The sequence below is a fragment of the Amborella trichopoda genome, chromosome 5, assembly GCF_054954075.1.
Source record: "Amborella trichopoda isolate Santa Cruz 75 chromosome 5, AtrichopodaSantaCruz75HAP2 v2.0, whole genome shotgun sequence".
Taxonomy (NCBI): Eukaryota; Viridiplantae; Streptophyta; class Magnoliopsida; order Amborellales; family Amborellaceae; genus Amborella; species Amborella trichopoda.
The window spans coordinates 27,330,533-27,338,894 of NC_142340.1; positions in this window are offsets into that span (position 1 = coordinate 27,330,533).

Consider the following 8,362-nt stretch of genomic DNA (forward strand, 5'->3'; position numbering starts at 1 on the left):
TTGATGCTACATTAGGTTTGCTTTTGATGATCAAGGTATCTCTGTAGGTCCCATCCAGTATGGTCCAGTCGGAGGCTTCTGACCTGTCTCAAAAATCTGGGCCTGTGGGCTAGAGGGAATTTTGACGATGCAACCTTGTAGGCCCCATCCTGTAGGGTCACGTCCAGGACTTTTTAGTAGCCTGCCTCAAAAATCTGAGCATGTCGGCTACGGAAGGTTTTAGGCAAGGTGATCTCATGATGAGACATTACCCTGAACTCTCTAGCAAGTTAGGCCCTGGCTTTGTCAGTTTCTTGCCTTTGTAGGGATCTTTAGTATTTTGGAGGGATCTTTCGGTCGTCATCCTCACCCTCAAGGACTCTTGTTGTTTTTGGAGGTGAAGTGTGGGAGATCTTATGAGACTCTCACTCCTGGATGAGCCATTTCGTGTTGTGATTGGATTAGATGTTGGCGGTTGAGGATTTTTTGTAGACCTTGCCAACCAGAATTATGACTGTTTGGTAATTGTGTGTCGGTTGAGGCTATGGTGCTACGTCAACCTGTTTTATTGGTCCAAACAACCTTTGCGGGTTTTCTTGAACAGGGGAATTGGTGCCGTAAAGATGGCTTTCACCAACTTCCTTTGTTTTTTGGCTCTTTTACCCATGTCCTTGTGGCCATGTCCGCCCTTTTCATTCGTTTTTGCTCAAGGTGCCCTTTTGGGGTTTTCGTCATGCTTGGGTTTTTGTTTTCACAGAACTCCTTTACTCATGGTTTTGTGACCATGCCCGTCCGTCTTTTTTACTCATGGAGTTTCCTTGTTCAGGTGTACACCATGCCTATTTTTTGTGAAAGCGTGCTTAGGTTCATGCCTTCAAGACCTGTGCAAAGCCTTTTATCGTCATGCGGCCAGGGCGTGCACTATAGTTTAGGGTCATACAGCTAGATTGGTGTGGTGATGAATGGCAGTCTGTAGAGGCCATAGAGCGAGTATGGTGATGGTTTTGACTCACTTTGGGGAGATGGTACAAGGCTGCCTATGAAAGATGGAAGATGATGAATGGTTGGTGAAAAGTGGTGACCCATTAGCTGACGGTGAGTATGGGTGGCAAGATGGCTTGCCATTTTGTGAGCATGGGTAAGACTCACTGGAGAATGATGAATAATGGTAGTGAAGTAAATGGGTTCACTGGGGAAGCAATGAAAGTGGTTTACGCACACGAATGGGTCGATTAGGGAAAGCGTGTGTGAAAATGCACGTAAAGGGGGTGTGTACGTATGTGTGGGGGCGTCTTTAAGGTCATGCCTCTTGGACCTACACAAAGTAGTTTATTGTCATGCGGTCACGACGTAGACTATGGTTATGGTCATATAGTTTGGACTGTGGCTATGCAGTTTAAAGTCATGAAACTAAGACCAAGCAGTTTAAGGTCATGCAACTATACCTCCACTACAGTTTATGGTCATATAGTTTGGACCGTGGCCATGAAGTTTAAAGTCATGCAGCACAGACCACAGTTGTGTAGTTTAAGGTCATGAAGCATGGACCATAGTTGCACAGTTTAAGGTCATGCAACATGGACCATGGCTATGTAGTTTAAGCTCATACAGCACGGACCATTGTGTGGGTCGCCATGTAGGTGAAGTTGCATAGAGAATAGGTCTGTGGATAGCAATCTGACTCCCTGAGGATAAAGATAGTTGAGGTTATACACAAGAAGAGAGATTTAGATGAAAATGGTGGCCCTACAAGGAGTGGCAAGCGAAAGTAGACTTCACGGGGGATTAAGAAGGTAAGTGTGACTCCCTGTGGATGATGAGTAATGGTATGATGTAACTCTGCTGAGAATGACAAGCCATTGTATAGATGCAATCCTATTGGGGGGTTGAAAAGATAAGAATGTCCTTAACTCCCTGAGGCTAGTGGGTTGCAATAGGATTTGACTCCTACTGGGGTGTTAGTGTGAAATTGACCCACTAGAGATTGAAGAGGTAAGCATGAATCCTTTTTTCTTTTGCATACACCTAACTCCACTGGGGATGTCGATGGAATACACCTAGCGAAGGGGTGCGTCCATTTTACAGTTTAAAGTCATGCGTGTGGACTATTTGTCATGATGTTTATCATTTTACTACAGGGGCGTACGTTACAGTTTTAAGTTCTTATAGCTCGGATCATGGCTATGCAGCTTAAAGTTATGTGACTAGGACCATGCAGTTTAAGGTCATGCAACTAGACCTCGGCTACAGTTTAGGGTCATATAGTTTGGACCATGCAGTTTAAGGTTGTGCAACTAGACCACGGCCGTGCAGTTTTAGAGTCATGCAATGAGGACCCTGCAGTTTAAAGTCATGCAACTAGACCTTCACTACAGTTTAAGGTCATATAGTTTGGACTATACAGTTTAGGGTCATGCACCTGGACCACGACTGTGCAGTTTAAGGTCATGCAACATGAACCATTGAGTGGTAAGGGGAAGTTAATCTCTTGGGAATCGAGCCATAACTAGAGACTTGACCCATGAAGAGTGAGACTAGGATGTAGGGAATTAACTTCCTAGGGAGTTAGGACGAAGGTCCAGATGGAAGTGTTGTGGCATGCGCACGGCATTAAGTTTTGGATGGCGCTGGCTACATTATGACCTTGATGAAGGGCGCGTGGCATTAGCCACTTGGTGAGGCGCATGATGCTAATGCTTGACGAAGCACGCGGCAATGGCCCTTGACGAAGGCAAGGAGAAATAGCCCTAGACGAAGGCACGCAGTGATAGCCCTTGACGAAGGCGCACGGTGATAGCCCTTGATGTAGCACAAGGCGATGGCCTCTGTCCAAAGAGCGCGGCGATAACCCTTTCGGGTCTCGGGCTTGACCCGCCCCACCCTGGTCTTATTGCCGTCAAAAGCTGGGGACTGGAGCTTCATTTCAAATTTGTGAGGGGTAGTTTGTGGCACTACTGAGTATAAAAAGCCAGAAAACCCCATTTCACTATTTTACCGAAGGGCAAAATAGTTGAAGAGATTTTTTTTTTAAAGAGAGCTAGAGCTTCCTTCGAGAGTTTCCTGGCTAAAGTTTCCCAGCCAAAGTTTGCAGCAGACAGGCCTTCAGGAGTTTTCTAGCTATCTTCAACAGGTCTCGATTCCTCATGACGTGATTGCGAACATTTTCAGAGCGTGTCAAGGCTTCTTGAGCAAGGAACGAGGCTTCCCAAAGCCTTAGAGAAATTTGCAGTAGTGCTTTGTTGGAGTTTCGAGCCCTTTTTCAATAGTCCCGTGGCTGAAAGGGAGGTTGCAGAGAGGTCAGGGGAATCCGACTGTCCCCTTGTTATCGGAAGAAGAAGCAGGAGCAACAGTGGGTTCACCAGAAAACTCAGTGGAATTCTGGTGAGTTTATGGCAGACTGTGGAAGTGTGAAAACAGGGAGAAGGGAAATCCACAGGATCACAAGGAAGCTTTCTGGGGATTCCGGTAGTTTTCCACCAACTCTGGTAACGAGTAGAAGGCGGGGGAAAGGTTTTTCGATGAACAAGAGTGAGTTCCCGACGAGAAGAGGAACTGTCGGTGAGAACCTAATGCGTCATAGGCCTGCATCATGAGGCTAAGAGTTGTGAGATGGTGAATGGTCGCCTTCCTCACATGCAGTGACAAGCCACGTCGCGATTGTCAGGCAGTGTGTCCAGATTTCAAGGGATGTGATACACCGCACGTGCGACACGTGCAAATAGCTGCAGCGCAGGCGGCATCAAGTGCTTTACTTTGACAGACGGCGCTAGCCCCTTGGTTGCAATACGACAATAATTCTGCCTTCTGCGCACGGTGATACCATTTCATTGGGCAGACGGAGATAGTCCTGCCCTCTACACGTGGTGATACCATCTCAACGGGTACACGACGATAGTCCTGCCCTTGGCTGTGAGGCGGTGATATACCCTTGTGAGTGCATTTTTACGTGATCCATTAGCGTTCTTTGGTAGTGAAACTCTTGCTCTAATGGCCCAGCCTTCGGGTTCTATTCCAGACATGAAGAATCTCCCATGAGTAGGGGAGCTCGACACCAATGAATTCATCAATGAAATCTTAGTGAGAGGTGAGCCAATCTAGCTCACCGAGGCTTTATGTGAACCCAGGTGGCCTTTAAGAGTCACCTTTGTTAGTGACCCTGTCGGTTGGTGATGAGGGAAGATAATGACAGCAATGTGAGTGTAGAGGAAGGGGTAGGCCTCCTGCATTTCCTGCACCGAAACATAGCCTCGAATGGGGACTTGTCACTCTAGGTAAGAGGATGGTAAAAACCCCCGGCATGAAATGGTCGTCTACTGGTTTGTGGATAAGGGGAGCACCAGTACCTCAAGGGCTACTCCTCCTGAACCATAAGAGTGCTCAACCAGTATAAGGACATCCTGAAGCGTGATTCCCTATTGGGCGTCATTCAGTGCTCGGCAGGCTACTATGACCTTTGCTCAAACACGGTCAAGGTGCTTTTGGAGACCTGGAGCCATGTTAGCAACACATGGCTGCTTAGTCGTGGGGAAGCAAGGATATCTCTGCAATATCTATATTTCATTGGTGGACTGCCACTCATCGATAATATGTATGACAAGTTTGTGCCTTCGAACTCGGTCATTTTTTTAGATGAATGGGTCTGGAAGGAAGGCCGGCAACTGGGCTTCAGGATCTGTTTGGAATTTACCAGCTGCTTTGGTCTGAGAAAAAGAAGGGACGCGTCTCCTTCACCAAGTGGGTGGCCTTTTTCTATAGTGATTGTGATGATGAAGCCGGTCCATCATCGAGGAAAGGGGAGAAGTAGGCCCCACCAATTTTTGAGTGACAGAAGGAGAATGAGCACATCTTCTTGGCCTCTTATCTGGTGCTTTTCTTGTGCAAGTTTGCTCTCCTCGGCGGAGCCGACATTATCCATCTAGGCACTTTTTATGCGGCCTGTGACATGGCAAGGGGGCCAAAATATGCACTTGCACAGCCGATTCTTTGCAGTATCTACTACGCCCTAAGAGCCGTGTCTAGGGGAAAGGTATATTAAGGCGATGAAGGAAGGAACAGCATAGTGGATGGGGATGCCGTCTCAGGGGACTTCAAGATGCGTTTCCCCGTCCATTATGTATATGGATGGCTTGGGGCTTATTTCTTGGGCACCTACCTCTGAATCAAAGAATTGGAGGAAACAATGCGCCCGTTTCTGTTGAGGATTGCCGGGCAAAAAACAATCTTCCATACTCCTAGCCACGTGCGTAGTTTGTTCTGCAACGACCACCTCCACATGAGGAGGCTCACCTTCCCAGTAGGGAATCTCACAAACCGTGCCTTTGTTGACAAGCTGGCAAGAGCCTAGACGGTGCTCCTACTCGTCATAAGGAGCTGATGTATATGTTGAGTGTCAGGGGTGGGGTTCTTCCCTACCATATTGTTCACAGTGCAAAGCCCGAGGGGTCTTTCCCTCATAGATTTGCTTGATAGCAAGGGCTCGATCAAGGCTTCCCATTCTCTATTTTCCTTGAGAAGCGGCATAGAAAGGCAGCTCTCTAGAAGAAGGACCAGTTGAGAACCCACCGGGAGACGTGGCTCCTGAGGCACATTGTATAGCTTGGACCACATGCTTGGATCTCACAGAGGCTAATAAGTATATGCTGTCATATTTCGGAAGAAGAGTGCGAGCGACTGAAGCCCATGAACTCTGGTGGCGAATCACCAACAAGGGGTATTGGGATGTCAGTCACCCTAGAAGGGGGAAAATTCTCGTTGGAGCAAGGAGACGAGGCAGAGGAAGAAGTTAAGGACTCCTCCGCTAAGGGAGGTATTCACCCTGGGCTTTCCTTGGGACTGGTGCACCCTTGGGCGGGCTTGCCAAATTATCGTGGACAGGTCTCTGCATCAGTTTCTCGACATGGAGAAGTAGGTAGATTATTTTTTACAATCTCTCTGCTATTTTCAAATGGAAAGAGGGCCGCAAGGTCTCAGGTTATGAAGGGCGCCCAGTCCAAGATCTGAATGAGATGATAGGGAGCGGCTCTCATAGTAAGCTAGCCACCAGCTCCTCCAAATCAGGCACCTCAAAGGTTGTTGTGCCTGAGCAAGCCAGAGGAAAGAAGAGAAAGCAAGCTACCTCAGTAGCTCCTCACGCTCCGACTAAGAAGGCACTTAAGGCTTCGAACCGCAGAGAGCATAAGATCCCAGTGGTCTGTGAGCCAGAAGACAGCTCCTCACCCTCAGCTTCTTCAGAGGGCTGCGGTCTCCTGCTATTTCTGCATTGTCCTTTGCTCTTGAGGATTCGCCTTCTCATTCACCTAAAAACCTTCTTCTAGCCCTTCAAGGGCTCAGGATGGTGCCTCAGATCCCACTGCCGTGTTCGAAATTGCTTCGAACCATGAAGTGGCTGAAGGGGAGGGCCCAGTCCCAATGGAGGTGAACAGGGCTGATGAGGCTGGCCTTGATGAGGAGGCTAAGGGGGAGAGGGCCTTTGGAGCTTTGGAGGTTACTGTGCCTACCGAGGAAAGGGAAACCCCATATTAGCTTGTAAACATAGAAGTGGGAGCCTCAGGGACTGAAGAGGGACCACCCGAGCAGCAGGAGTTTGCTGCCTCAAGTGATGTAGCTATGGGGGATGCAGAGGCAGGACATCTCGGGGTCAGACTTTGAGGGCCCAGAGGCAGCACCCTTGACTATAGAGGAGGCAGGCCCCGTGGGAGAGCCTGTAACTGAAGTGGTCACAGTGGAAGATAAGGGTGAAGACGGTGAGGGAGAAGGTGTCGAACCTGCAGAGGTGGAGATGGCGATTCTAGAAGAGAAGGAGAAGGGAGAAGGGACCGTCTTTGAAGAGGAGGCTACCATGGTACAGCTTGACAATGAGGCAATAACTCTAGGCGAGGAGATCAGCCTTACCCCGGCTGAGGCTACGGAGATTGTAGAGCGTGAAGCTACAGCACCTGAGCATGAGAGGGTTAAGCCCGAAGTGGTCATGATAGGGGATCTAAGCGAGAGAGTTGTTACTGAGATACCAAGGCAACCTGAGGTTGTCCCTCAATCTGGGGAGCTTGAGGCCTTAGCTGCAATTGGGGATCCTCTCGCTGTGGTCACTCCTACTATACTGCCCAGACCCACTTTCAGTAGACTGTCAGGCGTCATTTTTATATGCTTCGAATGGGCCTCCAGAAGCTGAAGGAGTTGTCCCGTGAAGAGCTTGGAACAATGATCCTACAGTTGAGGGGATCACCTTAGGGAATGCACCTGAAGTTCTTCCTTACTTTGACAGCGTTGCCAATGAGCTGGAGGGATGGAGGGCAAAGGCCTTGTGTGAAGAAGCAACTGCGCAGTGGCTAGAGAGCTCACAATTACCCCCTTTGGAGTCTTCACTTTTGTGCTACCACGAATTGGTAAACGCCCAATCACAACAGATGGATGCTGAAATCTCCTGTAGATCAGACCTCGTTGATGAGCCAGCCACCTGCCACTGCAAAGTGATGGCTTTAAGGCGAAGATATTAGAGCTGACACGGAAACTTAACAAGCTGGAGAAGGATACTATAGCTTGGGAAAAAAAGGACAAGGTGCTTGTTGATAACATTTTGGCCCTCGAGTATTCCCTAGGAGAAGTGGCCACCTTGGTGAAGAATGAGGCGGAGCTGGTGGCCGAATTGAGAGTGGGCATCGAGCGAGAGAGGGCCTCGGCCGAAGAGTGCAAGGGGAAGTCAATGAGATCATTGACCATTTTTTATAGTATTTTCTTTCTATTGTAAAGAAAAGACATTCGTAATATTCTCTTCAATGAAATAGTTCTTTTCTTTCTCTATGTAATGCATGTCTTTTATTCTTCCTTCTCTTTTTTATTGCTTCTGCCCTTACACCATGTGAGATGAAAAAGGATATCCCACTCCTTGCTTCGTCTTTGACCGCTTGTCGTGGCTTCAATGACCTTGAATGGGGGAGCAGTTGCTTTTTCACCCCTTAGTGTTTGATTGGACTGGGGCTCATAATTCATGGTTCTCATGATTTGGTAAGCCTATTCACTGTAAATACTCCAATCTGGGGGAGCCTTGTCTTTGATTCTAGGTGCATGGCTTTTGAGCTCATCATAAGTCTTAGTCTCAAGGGAAAACTCCTTCAAGTGCTTTGAAGTGACATGCATAACCTCCAACTGATTCTGGAGGCTACGGACCTAGCTTCTCAGCTTTGTCCTTTCTTAGAGCCGGAGGGCTGACTCTTATTCATCTGTACCTCTTTCGGAGCCTCTGAGAGATGTAAGGCCTTCTCTTGGCTGCTGGTGATCCCCTTGTTCAAGGAGGATGGAATTTAGAGTACCTTCCTTGATGGTTGGTGTGCCAATTCTGGTTGTAAAAGAACGATGGAGACATGCAAAACCTTTTGCTGGTCCAACG